This window comes from Felis catus, chromosome B4, assembly GCF_018350175.1.
Source record: "Felis catus isolate Fca126 chromosome B4, F.catus_Fca126_mat1.0, whole genome shotgun sequence".
Taxonomy (NCBI): domain Eukaryota; kingdom Metazoa; phylum Chordata; class Mammalia; order Carnivora; family Felidae; genus Felis; species Felis catus.
In genome coordinates, this window is record NC_058374.1 from 41,381,483 (window position 1) to 41,400,660 (window position 19,178).

General features: G+C 45.1%; 2 long non-coding RNA genes across 2 annotated transcripts; one reads left to right on the top strand and one right to left on the bottom strand.

The window, feature by feature from the left end:
* Positions 1–1,450: 1,450 nt before the first annotated feature.
* Positions 1,451–19,121, bottom strand: LOC123386515. The gene is made up of 3 exons (XR_006600489.1): positions 19,065–19,121; positions 9,608–9,838; positions 1,451–2,452 (listed from the first exon to the last, which is right to left on the bottom strand). It is a non-coding gene; the product is annotated as an uncharacterized LOC123386515 (long non-coding RNA).
* Positions 5,838–10,346, top strand: LOC123386514. Its single transcript, XR_006600488.1, has 2 exons — positions 5,838–6,469; positions 6,646–10,346. It is a non-coding gene; the product is annotated as an uncharacterized LOC123386514 (long non-coding RNA).
* Positions 19,122–19,178: the final 57 nt, after the last annotated feature.

Below are 19,178 nucleotides of genomic sequence, written 5' to 3' on the forward strand. Positions count from 1 at the left end.
TCAATACATGTAGGGAAAAAAATAACAAAACATTATTAGAAGACATTAATTAAGACCTAAATAATTTGAGAGTTATGTTATGAATATTTAGATTCAATATCACAACAGCATTAGTTCTCCCCAATTTATATGTAGACCAAATACAATGCCAATCAAAATCTCAACAAACTTTTTAAGGACTTCAACAAGCTGATCTATCTATCAATTGATCAATCGATAGATGGATAGATAAGAGTGCTATTGGCCAAAAATAGACAATATACTCCTTAAGAATGGGATGGGAGGACTTACCCTACAAGATATCAAGACTTATTATAAATCTATTGCATTTTAGACTGAATGGTATTAGTGCAGGTTTAGACAAAGTGATCAGAGGACTTAGATCAAGAGCCAGGAAACAGACCCACAGTTATACAGAAATTTTATATATGACAAAGTTGATATCATAGATCAATTGGGTAAAGTTGGACTGTTCAATAAATAATATTGGAATAATCATTTATGCATATGGGAAAGAAAATGAAATTCGATCCCTAGCTTACACCATACTCAATAATCATTCACAGTGGATTAGGAGATTAAATATGAAAGGTGAGGGGTGCCTGGGTGGCTTAGTCAGAAAGTGTCTGACTTTAGCTCAGGTCATGATCTCTCTGTTCATGAGTTTGAGCCCCCACATCGGGCTCTGTGCTGACAGCTCGGAGCCTGTAGCCTGCTTCGGATTCTGTCTCCCTCTCTCTCTGCCCCTCCCCTGCTCATGCTCTGTTTCTCTCTTAGAAATAAATAAACATTAAAAAAAAATTTTTAATATGAAAGGTGAAACTTTAAAATTTTGGGAAGAAAATATCTTTGTGATCACAGAGTAGATTTATTAAGCAAGTAAAAATACTAATCATAAGACAATTAATGTATTTAGCTACATTAAAATGTAAAATTTTTGTTTATCAAAAAACAAGATATAAGCTGGGAGAACATATCCATAAAACATATAACCAATACGGAACTATTACCCAGGATATATAAAGACCTTCTACAAATCATTAAGATAATTAATGCAATTGTGTAATAGCCAAAAGATAAGCATAGGTGTTTCTGGGGTTTTTTCTCTTTTTTTTTAGTGTTTATTTATTTCTGAGAGAGAGAGAGAAAGACAGAGCATGAGCGGGGGAAGGGCAGAGAGAGAGGGAGACACAGAATTCGAAGCAAGCTCTAGGCTCTGAGCTGTCAGCACAGAGCCTGACGCAGGGCTCGAATCCACGGACTGTGAGATCCTGACCTAAGCCAAAGTTGAAACTTAACCAACTGAGCCACCCAGGTGCCCCAAGCATAGGTGTTTCAAAGACAAGAAAACCCACCTGGTAAATGAGAATATGGAAAGAAGCTCAATTTTATTAATAATCAAGGAAATTAGCTAAGTCCATAATAAAATACCATTTTACATGAACGGGTTTGGCAAAAAATTTAAGTCTGCTACTGCTAAGTGGTTGTTAGAATGTAAACCAATGTGAACTCGTACATACTGCTTATAGGATTATAAGTTGATGTGATCACTCCGAACACCATTTTATTTGATGAAAAGCAATATTATCTAGAACAGCAAAATATCTGCATACAATATGACTCTATTTTCATAAGGTTCAAAAATAAGCAAAAGTAAATACTCAGTTTGTGGATATACACATATGTATATGAAGCTGCTCTTAAAAACAAGGAAATAATAAACACGAAATTCAGGATAGTGAGAGGCCGGCCAACAGAGCAGGGAAGGAGGCATGGAGGCAGATGCAACCATGTGATCACGTTCTAATTCTTAGATAAGCTAATGTGTTCAAAGATGTTCATTTTGTAAATTTGCTTCATCACATGCATTTTACATTTATTTTTTATGCATGAAATTTTAAAACAAAACAAAAACCGCCCTCAAAGAGAACCGCCACCCCTTTCTTAAGGAACAGATAAGCCTTGTTACAGAGGGTGGAAGACTTAAGTTCTTGAAGCAAAAATTTCCAGCCAAATTTGACCTGGGCTGCTAGATTGGGCTTGAAGCCTGGGCTGGCAAGACACAAAGGTGAATCAAGCCAAGGGTGGAGGGTCAGTCTGTACCCTGGGAAGTAGCAAAGGTTCCTGCCTGGTACCTGCCTGGTGTCACACAGCCCACTAATGGAAACTCAGGGTTCAGGGACCCACTGGCGGTGTGTGAGGAGCCGGGAAGGAAGACGTGAGGACTGATGTGTAGCACCAAGGCTGTCCAGCCAGGCAAGGCTTGGGGCTGCAGCCAGCTCTGGAATGCATTCCAAGACTGATCACAATCTGATTCCTGTTGGAGCAAAGGAACAGGGCCCTGACAGAGCCACCACACAGGTTAAGCTGAGCCTCAGGCAGGAACCAACTAGAATGTCCGTCATCTTTGGAGATCAGGGTTCCTGGAAAATACAGGAGCCAGGAACTAGACCTGGAGAAAAAAAGGATGAGAGGAAGAAAACCTCACTTTAGGATGGTCGTGAACGTTGTATCCCCTGCACCAGGCAAGAGTACTCCCTGGCCCCTGCGACTCTCTTCCCATCCGACCCTATGAGCCTAAGGCTGACGGCACCATCTCACCTGTCTTACGATGCTGTTTGAGGGCCCTGGACACATGGGCGCTTCCCCAGTTAATGGTCAATGCCTCTAATGCCATCAGTTTCTTAGTTAAAGTTTTCTCCCTCCTTCTATATTCTTACAGTACCAATGCTGCTTGTAACTGTCCTGTCTCCATCACATGTGGTGATATGGTGATATAATTAAAAATACATATTTCATCTTAGTCCCAGCTCCTGGCAAGATCCTAAAAGCCTTCTAATTTCCTGAGTGAGGGGGTGATACAATTATAATATTGTTATAATATTTGGTCTTGATCCTTTTGTTATATTTGGTCTTGGTCCTTGGTTCCTGACACCAGAACTTCTAAGATCCGTGGATTCTCCAGAGTGATAATGGCGCCTTTTTGTATGCTAATGAGGTGACCTGTGGCTGGGTCCCTACAGAGCTTCAGGATGGGGGCTGGTTACATACAGAAAGACCCAGGCATGATCAGAGGGTTAGGACTTTCAGTCCCACCCCACACCCCTAGGGAGTGGAGAGGGGTCTGAGATTGAGCTAACCACCAATACCCAGTGATTTAATCAGTCATGCTGTGTAATGGAATTTCCATGAGAACCCCCAACAGTTGAACCGAGAGAACTTTCAGATTGGAGAACCTATCAGGCGTGGAAACTCTATCGTACCTTGCCCTACGCATCTCCTCCATTTGGCTTTCCTGAGTTATATATAATAAATTGGTACATGCAAGGAAAGTGATTGTCTATGAAGCATGAATTCTGTGATGCATTCTAGCAAATTATCAAGCCAGAGGGCAAGACTGGTCATGGAAACCTCCAGTTTATAGCCTTTTGGTCAGAAGTAAAGGAAGCCTGAGACTTGCAATTGGTGTCTGAAGTAGGGTCATTTTTGTGAGGCTGAGTCCTTGAGCTTGTGAGATCTCTTGCTAACTCCAGGTAGATTGTGTCACAATCAAATTAAATTGTAGGACACTCAGCTGATATCAGAGAATTGGTTAGCAGGGGGAAAAAAAACCCACCTACTGGTGTCAGAAGTGTTCTGTGGGTAGAAACAGATCCTAGTATATGTTCTACTTCATTTTGTGATTATATATATGTCCACAGATTGTACTCCCTTTGCTGGGCTATCAGCATTTAAAATTTTTATTTATTTATTTATTTAAAAGTTTAGCCCTTCCTTTTTTTAATTTTTTAAAACATTTATTCATTTTTGAGAGACAGAGACAGAGCGTGAGTGGGGGAGGGGCAGAGAGAGAGGGAGACACAGAATCTGAAGAAGGCTTCAGGCTCTGAGCTATCAGCACAGAGCCTAACGCGGGGCTTGAACCCATGAACCGTGACCTGAGCCAAAGTCGGATGCTTAACCAACTGAGCCACCCAGGTACCCCTGGGCTATCAGCATTTTAAGGTTGTGCTGTATCTAGCTTCTTCATATTCCCTGTCAGCTTACTTAGAAACTTATGCATAAATATATCAATAACTGTTGACAAGTTTTAACTAAGCATTTTAAATCTGGGGAAGAAGAAAGATACTTTAAACTAGTATTTTCAAAAAAAAATAATAAAATAAACCATTATTTTCAGCCTCTAACCTTTAGTATAAATTCGTTTTCAGAGTTTTTTAAAGATAGATTTTGATAATTTGAGAGAAAGTTAAGGGGAAAAGATTTAATGAAGAGGTTTCCTGGGCAGCCTTGGCAGCCTGGCTGGCTAGTCAGTTAAGCGTCTGACTCAATTTTGGCTCAGGTCATGATCCCATGGTCATGTGAGCCTAAAGCCTGCTTAAGGTTCTCGCTCTCCATCTCCCTCTACCCCTCCCCAGCTTGCACTCACTCTTACTCTCTCGAAAAAAAAAAAAAAAGTAAAAAAAATTTTTCTTGAAGCAAAATGGGAAAACACTATGTGTCCATTCAGAGCAATGATTATTTTTTTATTATGATTCATTCATACCCTAAGAGACTGTGGAGACCTTAAAAATAACTAGATCTCTATAGACTGACATGGAAAGCTATCAGACATATTAACTTAAAAAAAAAACCTGCAAAACATTTACAACATGACTCTATTTTTATTCAAAAATAAAACAAAACAAAAATGATATGCTTCTATTTAAAGCGATAAAACTATTCTGTGTGATACTGCAATGGTGGATACAGGTTATTATAAGTTTGTCCAAACCTGTAAAATGTGCACACAAAGAATGAATCCTGCTGTAAATTATGGACTCTGGGTGATAATGATGGGTCAACATGGGTTCTTCAGTGGTAACAAATGTACCACCCTGCTGGGATATGTTGATATTCCTGTGTGGGGACAGGAAATATATGGGAAATCTCTTACCTTCTGCCCAATTTTGCTGTGAACCTAAAGCTGCTTTAAAAAGTAACATCTAGGGGCACCTGGGTGGCTCAGTCGGTTAAGCATCCAACTTCGGCTCAGGTCATGATCTCAAGGCTTGTGAGTTCAAGCCCCGCGTCGGTCTCTGTGCTGACAGCTCAGAGCCTGGAGCCTCTTCAGATTCTGTGTCTTTCTCTCTCTCTGCCCCTCCCCCGCTCACACTCTGTCTCTCTCTGTCTCTCAAAAATAAATAAACATTAAAAAATAATAAAAAAATAAAATGAAAAGTAACATCTAATAAAAAAATATTTAAAGAAAAAGCCGGAAAAATATAAAAAATTATATGCATCTGCACTGTGCAAAAGTTCTAAAAGATGCAAACAAAATTGTAAACAGTGATTACCTCTAAGGCCACATTTATCAAACTCTGACATGCACACAAATTATTAGGACATTGTTAAAAGTGTTTAAAGTTCCTACTGTGATTCAGTAGATCTGTTGTGACGCCCAAGCTCCCAGGCAGTGATAAGGTGGCTTGCAAGAGGGGATTGTTACATTTTCGGGAATTTGGTGACTCAATTATTAAATACAATTATTAAATACACTCATTATTTAAAATTAAATTATATATAAGCTTATAATTAAATGATATTTAACACAGAGACAATAACTACTCAAAACTCATTTCCTAATTATTTTGTATTTTATTATTATCTGTGCTCTTGAGGTTATACAGACAGACTAGTGTATCTGCATGGTGGATGTGCTATACCATCTACTCTGAGCTACTCTGCCCAATTTTGCATCCAGTGACATCACATTGTGATTCGGTGACATCACATTGTAATTCAGTGACATCACATTGGCAGCATGAAAATGTAGCCATATGTAGCCACGGTGAGAATATTTACACCATGTTAATCAGCTACAGATCAGGGCTTCATTTCCAGAGAGTCACATGTAAAACATTTACTAGCATACCATAACATTTACCAGCATCTCCCAGGCAGACAGCACCAGTCTAGGGCTTGGAATTGACGTGGGGAGAAGTTTCAAGAGCAAGAGAGGGGAACCTGCAGAAGAGGGAGACCGTGAACACTGGATACAAATTTTGGCACACTCGGGTTTCCTGCATTCCTAGCCTGCTAGTGGCATGGAGTGCTTAGTAAGGGTTTGCCAGACAAAGGAACGAATGAATGCCATGAAGAAAAGTTTACGCTGGAAAACACAGGATGACCCCCTTCACTTCTCACAGGGCTGGGGATGAATGAGTTGGGGGAGTGCTCCTGGGGGCCCCCGGCAGGAGAGGCCCAGCACGGGCCCTCTTGCTCCCCTCCCACCTCAACGTTTCCTGTATGATTTTAGTTCCCGTATCTGGGAGCCAGTATTTACTTAACTCTGCCTCCAGAGTTCAGCAATAACTATTCTGCAAGGAAAGGCCAAGGCTGCCCAAAGTTCTGGCCGAGTAAACACACAGCCAGGCCTGGATGCAGACAGCGGGCGCCGCAGCAGACTCCGGCAGCTGGTCTGGAAAAGGTTGGGTCCACACCCCGATCCCTTCTGCCGGCCCACCCACCACCACCCCTGCTCCTGCCCCTCCCCTGCCACCAAAACCCTGTCTCTTATCCCAGCTATCGTTCCTGCCCCTGCCTCTCACTCTGCTGACCACCCTGGACATAGTTCCTGACTAGTGGAAACATCTATCCCTCCAGCTCCTGCCTGATGGCTCCCTGGTCACCAAACTCTCCAGAATGGAGGTCGGAGCAGTGGCCTGGCTGGCTTGCTGGGCCATTTGAGTGGACCGAGGCCAAGCACCCCCACCCCATCAGCCTCCAAGGCCCAGATCGATTTGCATCTCTGGACCCTGGAGGAGGCAGTTCTGCTTCTGTGCTGTTAGAGCAGTTCATCCTGCACTCTCTGCTCCCCATCCAGCAAACATGCTGAGCCCCAGCTGTGCCCTGGCATCATTGCAGGCGATGGAGATCCGGAGTGCCAGACGATCCACTCAAAGAGCTTATACTCAGTGGCGAGAGGAAGTCAATGAAAAGTGCCATGGGCTAAACCATCTGTGTGCTTCTGACACTCACATGTTGAAACCCTAAGCCCCACTGTGATGTCCATTTGGCAGGGGGCCTTTGAAAGGTAGTTAGGCTTCAGGTAGGCTGTAGGGTGGGGCCCCCAAGATGAGATAGTGGCCTTATAAGAAGAGGAGGAGACAGGAGATCTCTACGTTTGTGTGAATACCAAGGAAGCCCATGTGAGGACAGAAGGCAAACCAGGAAGACAGTCCTCCCCCAGATCTCACTCTGCCGGCACCTGAAACAAATGTAAGTTGGTAACAAATGCCAGGAAGCAAGTGCAGTAGGGTAAGGCAGGCAGCAAGTGATAGGGAGAGTGATATTTATGGAGGGTAGTGAGGAGGTCCTCTCCGAGAAGGTGATGTGAGAGCAGAGGGCTGGATGACGGAAAAGCCATGGGCTTTCCAGGGGAAAATATTCAAGGCAAAGAGAGCTGCACACCAATTCCCTGAGGTGGAAACATGCCAGTGGTGCTCATGGCAGCCCCATGTGAAGTGAACGAGGGGCAAGACTCGGGGGCCGCATTACCTGGGGTTTTGTGGGCCAATTAAAGGAATGTGAGGACTACTCTGGAATCATTGGAAACTTCTGAGCAGAGAAGTGACACAAACTGATTTATGTTCTAAGAAGGTCCTTCTGGGTGCTCTGTTGAGAACAGACTATATGGGTAAGAGGGTGAGAGGGTAAAAAAGCGTAGAAACCTGCTAGGGAGCTCACGGTGGTAGCTTAGACCAGGATAGTAGGAGTGCAAGTGTGGATTCTGGTTATTTTATCTTTTTTTTCTTTCTTTCTTTTTTTTAAGAGAGTGAGAGCAAGCAGGGAAGGGGCAGAGAGAGAGAGAGAACAGAAGATCCTCAGGCTTTGTGCTGACAGCAGAGAGCCCGATGTGGGGCTCAAACTCACGAACCATGAGGTCATGACCTGAGCTGAAGTGAGATGCTTAACTGACTGAGCCACTCAGGCTCCCAGTGATTCTGGTTATATTTTGAAAATAGGTCTGACAAGATGTGCTGATGAATTCCTTGCAGGGTATGAGAGAAAGAGAAGGGTTGAGGGTCACCCTGACGTTCATGACCTAAGTGGCTCAAGTCGGCATTATATCATGCCCTGAAGGCAGGAACTGTGTGTTATTCTTCCTTGCTGGATCCTCGGGGATATAGAGTGGGTATGATGCATGGCCCATGATAAGGGAGAGAGGAAGGGAGCCAGGAAGAGAGGGAGACATGAGGGAACGGGTAGGTGGAGGAAGAATATTTATGCCATTGATATCCCTAAAGTCTTGCCTGGTGATCAACTCTTCCCAGGATGACCTGAAGATGTCTGGCAGTTTATCTATTTTGAGAGAGTGGAGGAGGGGCAGAGAGAGAAGGAGAGAGAATTTCAAGCAGGCTCCAGGCTGTCAGCTCAAAGCCTGACACAGGGCTTGAACTCACAAACCATTAGATCGTGACCTGAGCCAAGATCAAGAGTTGAACTTGAACCTACTGAGCCACCCAGGCACCCTTCCAGGGAATTCTTATATCCACCTGCCCTTCCCAGCCCAACACCCATCCTTAAACAAAAGCAATGCACTGGCAACTAGCCTGTTGAGAACTGGTTTACCATTTTGACTTCACCATCAGGTTCACCTTCACACAGTTAGGCTATGGATCTAACTGCTGTAACAGGCAATCCAAATAACTGTGATATAAACAAGATAGAAAGCATTTCTCCCTCGTGCACTGCTCTGTACATAGTAGTCCAGGCTGCTACAACTCCTCATGGTGGAGACCCGGCACCGTCTATGTTTGCTCTGCCATCCCCGGGGTGGGGGTGGGAGACAGGCCATATCTCATGGCCTCAGACAGTTGGTCACCACATCCGGGCTCTGGACAGTCAGGAAGAGGAAGGAAAGAGCTGGGTGGGGGAGGGCTGTAGCAGCTAGAGTCCTGCCCTTTAAGGACATGCCCAGAAGCTGCACCCACCACTTCTGTGCACATCCATTGGCCAGAACTTGGCTGTGGGGCCAAAGGGATCTGGGAAAGATCCTTTATTCTGGGAAGTCATGTTTCCAACCCAAATCTAATGACTATGGAAGAAGGGAAGGAGAATGTGGGGACAAGTCACAGTTCTGATGCATGGGTATCCAAAGCAGTTCCATCTGACCTACACGTCGAGCCCCTGCTCCCTGCGTGAGCCTCCTGGGATAGAGCCCAGCTCAATTCTTTTCATCTGATGCACAGAATTTTTCAACATTTGGAGTGTGGTCACCTGTAAAACTGTACTCAATCTTTACCACACCCTGTGAGGTGGGTTGTTTTATCTGACTTTACCCCAAAGAGAACCGGACTTAGAAGGGCAGAAATACTTGCACCAGGTCACGGGCTGATGAACACCCCAGATTTGAGCTCAGACCTTCTCTCCAGATTCCTGGTCCTCCCTCTTCACTAACAGGGCACTTAATGGATAATTACTGTGATGTGCAGGAGAGGTGAGCCCTACCACTAATACCCCCACCACTAGAATTTTCCAGGAAGGGCACCTGCTAAAGATTCATGTGACATGATAGAACACAGACAATGGTACCATTCTTATTGAAGAGGAAAAATCCACCTACCTCCGCACATCCGTGCATGTGACACAGAGGCAGAGGAGGCAGAACTGAGCAGGCAGGACATCCCCAGTGCAGACAGCCTCCTTGTCTACAGCAGCATCTGGGATTTTTGGCCAGTGGCTTGTGTTACACAGTTGTTGAATACTTTTCATATCATTCCTCGTGAAATCTGTTCTTGGTCTGTCCCGAAGTGTCTGTCATCTTGGAGAGCCTTCTCAGCTTCAAGTGACTCTTCTGTGAAAGAGAAAGAGCCTATCGTACCCCTCCCAGCCACCCCCATTCAGTGAGGAGCCAACTCTGAAGACATTGGTACAACCAGGAGAGGTGACAGCCAAGTTTCTCCCTGGGCTTCTCTGGGACACCACCTAAGCCCATGGGATCTTCTGCCCCAGCATGTTCCCTCCCATGCCCAAAGCCTGTCCACCCCCATTTCTACTCCTGTAACTTCAGCTCCTCACCCACCAGCCTGCAGGTCCAGCCCACTCCTGCAAACTTGGAAGAACTGGCAGAAATCAAAGGCCTTAGAATATCCGAGCAGAAAGGCCTTCAGAGCCCATCTAATCCAGGGGCCACAGTGGCCCTGAGTGGCAGAACCTTGATGAGCACACATGATGTGTGGGACACTGCCAAAGGCTCTCTGCACATTGCTTTACTTCACTCCGAAGCCACAGCCTGGCTTTGATGCCAGCTCAGTTACCTAGAGCTGTATGGTGTCTAATAAACTAGGCAACCTCTCTGTGCCTCCACGTTCTCATCAGCAAAATTGAGATGATAACGAGAGCTCTACCTAGTAGGGTCGTGATGATGACCTGAGTTACTACAGTTGATTCTTGGCATCCAGGGAAGTGATGTTCTATAAAGTTGCTGCACAACGAATTAGCAAATATTAAACCGTTGTCCCTGGGGAAGTAGAGGATGGTTAGTTTCCTGCAAGCAGTCACGCTTTCATTTGACGTCTAGTGTTGATTCATTCACATGAACTCACAGCCTACAGTTCTACAACTCATGCCCAGACGAAGCTTATCTAACACATCTTTCTTCATAAGGTGCATTACAGACTTCTTGAACGTATAAGCACTGTTCTTTGTTTATTGAAGGATAACTGGTATACAATGCTGTATCAGTTTCAGGGTGCTACATATAAATTTGACAATTCTATACGTTACTCAAGGCTCACCACGAGAAGCGTAGTCACTATCTGTCATCATACTTATGACAATATTCTTGACGATATTCCCTATGCTGGACTTTTCACCTCTTCAACATTTATTTTATAACTGCAAGTTTGTACCTTTTAATCCTTTTATTTATTTCATCTGTCTCCCCATCCCCCTCCCCTTTGGCAGCCACCACTTTTTATTTGAGAGTCTCATTGGTTTGCTTGTTTGTTTGTTTGTTCATTTGTTTTGTTTAGATTCCACATATAAGTGAAATCACGTATTGTCTTTCCTGTCTATTTCACCTGGAATAACACCCTCTAGGCCCATCCATATTATCACATATGGCAAGATGTCATTTTTATGGCTGAGAAACATTCCATTGTGTGTGTGTATATATATATATATATATATATATATACACACACACATATATATATACGTATATATATATATACACATATATATATACATATATATATGTGTATATGTATATATGTATATATATATATCACCTCTTCTTTATCCATTCATTTTTCGATGGACGTTTGGGTTGCTTCCATATCTTGGCTATTTTAAGCAATGCTACAATAAACATAGGGGTGTGTATATCCTTTGGAATTCGTGTTTTCATTCTCTTTGGGTAAATACCCAGTAGTGGAATCACTGGATCATGTGGTATTTCTATTTTTAATTTTTTGAGGAACCTCCTTTCTGTTTTCCACAGTAACTACAAAAATTTACATTTCCACCAACAGTGCACGAGGTTTCCCTTTTCTCCATATCCTTACTAACACTTATTTCTTGTCTTTTTTATTCTAGCCATTCTGACGGGGGTGAGGTGACATCTCATTGTGGTTTTGATTTGCATCACCCTGATGATGAGTGATGTTGAGCATCCTTTCACGTGTCTGTTGGCCATCTGGATGTCATCTTTGGAAAAATGTCTACTTAGGTGCTCTGTCCATTTTTAAATCAAATTGTTTGGGTTTTTTTTTTTTTTTTTTTGATGTTGAGTTGTAGAAGTTCTTTTGTGTGTGTGTGGATTTTAACCCGCTTATTGGCTATATCATTTGCAAATATCTTCTCCCATTCAGCAGGTTGCCTTTTTATTTTGTTGATGGTTTCCTTTGCTGTGCGGAAGCTTTTTATTTCAGTGTAGTCCCAGTAGTTTATGTTTGGTTTTGTTTCCTTTGCCTGAGGAGACATATCTAGGAAAATGCTGCTATGGCTGATGTCAAAGAGATTACTACCTGTGTTTTCTTTTAAGTTTTATGGTTTCAGTTCTGAAATTTAGGTCTTTAATTCCTTTTGAGTTTGTTTTTGTGTATAATGTAAGACAGTTTTTTGCATGTAGCTGTCCAGTTTTCCTAACATTGGGGGGCATGTTAAATGGTGAAATCACCAACAAAAAGCACCAAAACAAGAAAAACATGGCACCAAATCGGCCACGAAAAGGGCAGTCTCTGCTGAAACAAGAAGGCAGAGCGTCGCCTTGTTTGACCTCAGCTGGCAACACACATACCAGGCGACTCCAATGTTTCACTGGTCTGCCCATGTTCTTGACTGACTGTGAAAACCCCCAGAGTACTGATTTGAGGGTTACAAATAAGTGTTAGTAAGGAGGTGAATTTGCAAACGTGGAATCCACAAATAGTGAGGATAAAGTAAATACCGAAAGCCTTTGAGAATAGCGCCTGGTGTGTAGGAAGTGTTTAACAAATAGTGTTATTGTGTACACTTTATAACGCCTGTGAGACCGCTATTGCTATTTCCATTTTATAGACGAGGAGAGCGAATGTCTGAGAGGTTGAAGGACTGAGCCCATGTCACATAGTTGGTCACTGATGCATCAGTGACTTGAACCCAGGTATAGACCTGGCCTAACTCTTTTTTTATGTCGCCTAGAGCCTGAGGCTTTTGCTCCTTCCATGTGGCCTCTGCACAGGCACACAGGCACTGGCTGAACATGATACACATGCAAGACAGCCCTCCACCCCCCCCCCACTCCCCGCCCCCCGCCACACACAAACAGAATCTCCTGTGTTTACATGAGAGCTTCCTTTCCCAAACCTCCTTAACTCTGAGACGCCTTAGGGAACAAAGAGGTTGCCAATCTTCCTGCCCAGGCCACTGCATTCCTCCCTTCTGGCGGCAGCCTTCTCATGCCTTTTCTCCTTCTTCTGCCTCAGTATCTCCCACCCCATGCCAAGGCAGCCTGGCAAAAAAGCTTGGGGACAAGTGGCTGATTATGGATCTTCTCAGCTGGCCTTACCCAGCCAAGAACAGAAGTCCCAGGAGAAAGGAGAGGATGACAGGATGGGGAGGAGGTGGAGACTCCCGGGCCCAATGACCCCCACAAGGCTTTCCACAGAGTAGGGAGCAGAGGGGAGGTCGGGCAGGCAGAGGGGCAGGTGTGAGGGGCATGACTGCCCAGCAGGACAGGCAATGACCGAAGCCCCAGAGCCCACATCCTAGTCAGTCTTCAGCAAACCAGCACCCATCTGGACCAGATACGTCACCCTGCCACCCTCCCGGGCCAGGATTCTCTGAGTGGGTTTTGGACACCCTCTGAAATCTGGGAGGGTGTACGATTCTGCATTGCCATTTACCTGTTACCAGGGGTCAGTAAGCCATGGCCTGCAGGCCAAATCTAGCTGGTGGCCTGTCTGTGTACCACTCATGAGCTAAGAATGGTTTTCACATTCTTAAAGTGTTGAAGACAGTGGGAGAAGGTAGAGGACAGGACACCATATGTCACCCACAAAGCCTAAAATACTTTTTGTAGGAAAAGTTTGCCAGCCCCCAACCAGATTGACGTCGCCATGGAGGCCCTACACCCACCCATCGCTGGCAGGTGGCATTGCGTATGCTATTTAACCTCTAAAAAGCTGTTTCCCCAACCGTGAAGTGAAGGCTATTGCCCTATGCCCCAGGGCTGTGAGAATTAAATCAGGTATAATCCCACTTGGGACAGTGTAGTTAGCTGATGGTGGCCATGGCAGGGGTGATAAAGGCACAGTGTGTGGTGGGAAAGTGAGGGAAAGGGTCCCATCCTGACCACGGGACCATTACAGAGATGTTCCAGAGAAGTCGGGAAAACTGAAGCAATGGGGGAGTGACTCAGATATCTGAGGTCAAACAGATATAAATAGGATGTCACAGGGACAGCTTTCCACAGACTCATGAGTGTCCTTGGAGCCTCCCTTCATTGCCCCAGTCTGTGTCTCCTCACCCCCTGCCCCTTGCGGCTTTGCCTGTCACCCTTCTCCAGACTTCTGTCTTGGGCCTCCTCTCTCATAGGACTTGGCTGTTTTCAGGAAGCTGGTTAACCTCCTCTGCCATATTTGTTGCCAACAGCCACAGGGATTTCATATCCTAGGAGCATTTTCATTTAACGAGTAACTCCTAGACCCCCAAATATCCACGGATCTTTATCTCTAATTATGTAATGTCCGCACAGCGACAGGCTTTTGGAGGTATTCTGGAAATCATAGATGGCCACTTCCATGCAAAGCATCCTTTTATTTTCCCACATTCCTTCCAACACTGGGACCAAAATCTGGCCTGCCAGGGCCTTGCCTCTCAGATCAACTAAATGTCAAATTCAATGTCACACATTTAGCTCAGACAGACAAATGTAACTCGTCAGACAGACTAATGTAAGCACATGACTTGGCCACAGAGTTCTGTGTAGCTCTGGTCCAGCTGGCCCTCTGAGTCTGCTAGGCTTGGGGATCACCTCTCACCAGCCCTTGGTGCTTGAAGGAGGCAGCATCTCTCAGGTGTCCCAGGAGGGGGCCCAGACCACTGCCGTATTTTTAGATTGCCAGTACATATATTTTATAAAATGAGGAAGTACCCAAACAAGGTTACAAAACTTGAGATCTGTTTCAAATATTTACAATGCAAAATTTACACCCTCAGCCTGAAAGTATAATACAATCTTATGGTGTAAATCTACAAAATCATTTCAGGATTTATAACAAATATTGATCCTGAACTCTTACCCAAAATGGCCCAATGGTAAGATAGATGCGAGTTTAGAGTTGAACAGCATGTATCTTTTTTGTGTGCTGTCACTGTGTGTCTCTGTGTCTGATTATCACTTATTGAGAGAGGAGGTCCGTGAAAATGAGACCCAAGCTGGGTGGCGAGGCCTGTCTGGTCTGATTCTCCAGGGAATGGCCAGGTACCTCTCCTAACCCTGGGCGGTGCTAAGTGTCTGCTCTGGCTCTAACCCCAGATCTGACTCTTACATCAAACCTGCCTCAGAAGCCGCCAGCTTCTCCTCCTGGGCAAGTGCAATTTCTTTAATTCTGATGCAGAAGAACAGCCATCACCCTGCTCTGCCCTCCCTCCCCTGTCCCTGCTTCTAAGAAAGTCACCAGCTTCATCTCCTCCTAGAGCTCAAAAAATACCTCTTAAGTACAGTACTGGAAAGGGAGAGTAAGTTTACAATGGACAAATGCTACCCCTGCCACGTGGTCAACGTCAACACCAACAGTCACAGGTCATGTTGATAGTATATACCCTTGATATGTAATAAATCAACAGTCACAGGTCATGTTGATAGTATGTATTCTTGATATATAATGAAAACGGCATGTTACCTCTGTGATCTTCCTCCCCAAAAGCCCTAACCCCAACCTAATCATGAGAAAATATCAGACAAATTCTAACTGAGGAACATTCTAAATTTTTTTAATGTTTATTTATTTTTGAGATAGAGGGAGGGGCAGAGAGAGAGAGCGGCACAAAGAATCTGAAGCAGATTCCAGTCTCTGAGCTGTCAGCACAGAGCGTGACGTGAGGTTCGAACTCACGAACTGTGAGATCATGACCTGAGCCAAAGTTGAACATGTAACCAACTGAGGCACCCAGACGCCCCTATTTGAGGAACACTCTACAAAATTCCTGACCATACTCCTCAAAATTGTCAAGGTCATCAAAAACAAGGAAAGTCTAAGAAATTGTCATAGCCAAAAGGAGCCTAAGGAGACATGACAACTGAATGTAATGTGGCATCCTGGAACAGAAAAGGAACATTAGGTAAAAAAATAAAGAAAGAAAGAAATCTAAATAAACTGTATACTTTACTTAATGATAATGTATCTATATTGGTTCATTAATAGTGATGTATGTGCCATACTAATGCAGGTCTATAATAGGAGAAACTGGACACAGGTTAACAGGAATTCTCTGTACTATATCTGCACAACAGTTCTATAAATCTAAAAATATTCTAATATTTAATTTTTTTAATGTTCATTTATTTTAATTTTTTTTAACATTTATTTATTTTTGAGACAGAGAGAGACAGAGCATGAATGGGGGAGGGTCAGAGAGAGAGGGAGACACAGACTCCGAAACAGGCTCCAGGCTCTGAACTGTCAGCACAGAGCCTGACGCGGAGCTCGAACTCACGGACCGTGAGATCATGACCTGAGCTGAAGTCAGACGCTCAACCGACTGAGCCACCCAGGGGCCCCAATGTTCATTTATTTTTGAAAGAGAGAGACAGAGTGCGAACGGAGGAGGGACAGAGAGAGGAGGACACAGAATCTGAAGCAGGTTCTGTAATGCCCGAGGTCACGAAACCCCCCACAAGAGACCACCAGAGTCAAAGCGGCAAGGGTCGTTTATTGCAGGTTCGAACCTGGACCTCCGCGGACTTGTTGCCGGTGACGCTAAGAGGCCCCGATCAGGATTGGTACAGCGTTTTTATAGACAGAGACAAATAGCACAGGGGAGGTTTCAAATTATGAGGGGCCTGATTAGTTGATTTTAAAGTAAGGACATTTGTTGTTCTCTGATTGGGCGTCCTTTGTCTGTCCTTTGGCGGGAAGGCTTTGTCAGTTACTTGTGGCGGGAGAAAAAGGGGGAAGGGGGAAGGGGGAAGGGAAGGAATGTGTTAAGCAAGCAAGATTACAGAAGCGAGAAAATGCTGGTTAGTAAGTATTTTTATAATCTTAGGGTATAGCAAACTAAGTCTAGAAAAATTTAACGGTGCTCACATCGAACAATAGGCAAGACATACAAAATTTTAAATTCATTCTCTACAGTTCCAGGCTGCGAGCTGTCAGCAAAGAGGCCGACACAGGGCTCAAACCCACAAACTGTGAGATCATTACCTGAGCTGAAGTTGAACGCTTAACCGACTGAGCCACCCAGGTGCCCCAATCTAAAAATATTGTAAAATAAAAACTTATAAAATAAAAAGATTCATGAGTGAATGTCTGTTTCATCCTTACCCATTTCCAAAGTACAAACTACCAGGCTAACACAGAGGGTAATGCGGCAAGGTGGTTAAGAACATAGGCTGCGGCCTCAGATGCATGAGGTCTGAGGCCTGACTCTGCCACTCACTGTTGATGTGTCTTTGGGGGAGTTACTGGACCCCTCCATGCTTCAGTTGCCTTCATAACAACAGGCAGGGAGCGATAACAATAGCATCTATTTCATCGATTTGTTGACAAAATTAGTATGTAAAGCTCTTAAACAGAGCCTAAATCAGGAAATATTTGCTGTGACGTTAATATTTTGTGTAGCCAAGAGATAACGTCTGGAAGGAGGGCTGCCCAACATGGGGAGAGCCACGTTGTTACAGGCCCTCCCACAGCCCTCAGATCACACCATGAAGAGTTGTCGTTGGGTCCCGAAAAGGATGGCGTCCAGGAGAGGAAGAGGAAAGGGGTGTCTGGAAGACCTCCCATAAGTGACCAAACTCAGGAGCCTCCTTGGAATGCGGGGGGAAGTACAGGGTGTTGCTGTGACTTCTACAAAGGCATCCTGGCCTCTGTGTTCATGACCCGGGGCACTGGTGAGCACAATGGCCGGAAGAGCTATTCACGGCCCAGCGTCTGAGCCGTGCCTCCCTTGGTGCCTGAGAGAGGCTGCTCACCAAGTCCTGCTGAAGCAACCCCACCTCCGTCAGGAACACAGCACCCACCTCCCAAATAAACCACTGGGTAACCTGGGCCTCCAGCGCCCCCACCAGCCAGGCCTCAGCAAGGCCATCTGCAGAGTGGCCAGACCAGCACCGGTCTTGGCCTTGGGACAAGCCGGCTTCCTCTGAGCCTACCCCTCAGCATTTATGGAGCACCATCTGTGAGCAAGTCCCTAGGGGCACTGGCTTTCCCAACAAGTGGCACAGAGGCCTGTGCCAGGCCTGAACTGAAAGTCACAATAGTGGGTGTGAATTCTGCCGTGTCTCTGATTAGCTGGATGGCCTTCAGCAGGACACTCAACTTCTCAGTGCCTCAGCTTTCTCCCTGTCGCTGAGGGAAATCTCTCACAGCCTGGGAAAAAGCACAGGAAATCATGTGGACGAGGGCGCTTGGAGGGCACCCCAGCACACAGCTTTCTTCCTCATGCAGCACCTGCTGAAAAAGACCTCTGTGATGAGGTTTTGGGGTGACAATGGGGTTCGCGGGGTCCGGAGCCGTTGGCCAAGAAAGGATTCTTGAAAACATCTTTGGTGCAAAAAGGTGATTTTATTAAAGCACGGGGACAGTACCCGTGGGCAGAAAGAGCTGCCCAGGGGACCATGAGGAGAGACTGGTTTTATACTACGGGGTTAGGGGTTAGGAGGCCTAAAGTCCAGGGGTAGTTTCCAGGGAGATTTTCATATGCTAAAGAAGATTCCCAGGATAGTGGAGGCCTAGCTATTGTCAGGCTAACGTTGTTTTTCCCTCTAGCAAAGCATTAGCATTCAGACCGTAGGGAGTTCCTGGAGAAACTTTTTACTCTGCCAGCCTCAAGTATTTGTCAATGGGCTGCAGGTTATAACGACATTTAGTTCTGCCATTTCCTTCTGCCTTCGTTTCCCACATCACTATGGAGGGGTGATGGTGGGGCTCCAGGAGAAGGAGTCTGTAGGTTTCTGGAGATTAAGCTATTGAGATTGCCTTTTTCTTGTGATTTACTAAGATATTTGTCAATAGATGGAGACTCAGGTCCTGTGGGACTATGGTCTTGATCAGTTAACCATTTGTTTTTCCCCTTTTCTTTGTCCTTGGGCAGCCAGGAATATCACACTTATCTCACCTTGGGGGGGCAGGGGGGTGTGGCCGGTCAATTTGCCCCCTGAGGCTTACAGGTGAGGACTAACCCCATTCAAATGATGAGGAACCTGGGCCCAGAGGGCTGAAAGGGATTTCTCCAAAGTTACCCCACAGGCTAGTGACAGAGGCCATGGTGTTATGCCCAGAATTCGTGATCCCCAAATACCGCCAGGGAGGCGAGTCCGATGTAAAAGCAAAAGAGCCTTTATTCGAGCTAGCTCGAGCTCAATCCCCTACCTGCATCGACGCAGCGGTGAGATACCGGGGAGAGTATCAAAAGGACAAAGGTTGTATTGAGGCCTAGGGGCAGTTGGTGAGGTAATGGCTGTGGCCTCAGCCGATTGGCTGGGT